Source organism: Microtus ochrogaster, chromosome 17 (genome assembly GCF_000317375.1).
Source record: "Microtus ochrogaster isolate Prairie Vole_2 chromosome 17, MicOch1.0, whole genome shotgun sequence".
Lineage (NCBI taxonomy): Eukaryota > Metazoa > Chordata > Mammalia > Rodentia > Cricetidae > Microtus > Microtus ochrogaster.
The window spans coordinates 8,185,691-8,187,005 of NC_022019.1; positions in this window are offsets into that span (position 1 = coordinate 8,185,691).

Sequence of the window (1,315 nt, forward strand, 5' to 3'; positions counted from 1 at the left end):
CTTCCCCTCTATCTTCCCTCCCCTCCCCCTTCCCTCCTCTCTCTTTCCTCTCTCTCTTTCTTTCTCTCCCCCCTCCCTCCAAAAGGCCTCCAACTTGTTAACAGATGCTCTACCACTGAGCCATATCCTCAGCCTAAACATGTTTCTCTTTCATAGACTGCCCCGTGATACCTGGGCAGTTTTCATTAACATGAACGTGCAGACTTGCACTTGGCCTGGACTCATTGCTTCCTGTTAGAATCGGTGCCATGTTCTGATTTATGTCAGCACATAGTTGGGGTTTCTGCTCCTGTCACAAGCACCAGGACCAAAGGCAGCTTGGGGAGGAAAGGGTTATTCCAGCCTTCATCTCTCAGACCACACCCTACCATCAAAGGAAACCTGGCAGAAACTCCAGGCAGGAACCTGGTGGCAAGAGCCACTGCAGAAAGAGGGGAGGAGGGATGAAGTTTACTGCTTCGCTCTCCCCCACCTTAGTCAGTCTGATTTCTTACAGCACCCAGGACCACACCAGTTTGGGGATGGCACTGCCCACAACGGGTTGGGCCCTCGTGTATCAATCACCAATTAAGAAAATGTGCTGTAGATTTGCCTACAGGAAGCATTTTCTCAATCAAGAGTCCTTTTTTTCCCAAATGATTCTAACTTGGGCCAGGTTGACATAAAACATCAAAATATGCAAAAATCAACACTGTTATTTAATACATTTTCTTCACCAGCTCTAGGCCTACACAGCATGGCCTTGTGGGCAGAACATTGTTTAAGGTTATGATGCCCTAGGCTCAAATTCCAGTCTTACCACTTACTTATTAGCTATGCAACCTTGGGCAAGCCACCACTCATGCCTGCAGGGCCTTCCTACAACACACAGACCATTGTTTAGAAACAACACTGAGTTAAATGAAAGGCCCACACTGAGGGCCGCAGTGGGGCCTGTGTGGCTTGGGATGCTGAGCCTTAGGGGCACGAGGATGGCAATGTTCAGGCAGTGAAGGGGACCCCAAAATGGCTCAGTCTGGAGTCCAGAAGAGAAAGCCAGAGGCTGTGCCCAGGGAAAGAACACTGTACGCAAGCCCACTGAACTCCATGGAAGAGGCTTCCTGTGTCCTAAATGGCTCTTTACCTCCACATGCCTCGCTTCCCTGCTGCCCAGTTATACATGCATTTAGCTTAGAGGCAGAGTTCTTGTCTACCATGCATGAGGCCCTGGGTTCAATTCCCAGTGCAAAGAAAAACCAGAAAGGGGCTGGAGAGATGGCTCAGTGGGTTAAGAGCACTGACTGCTCTTCCAGAGGACCCGGGTTCAATTCCCAGC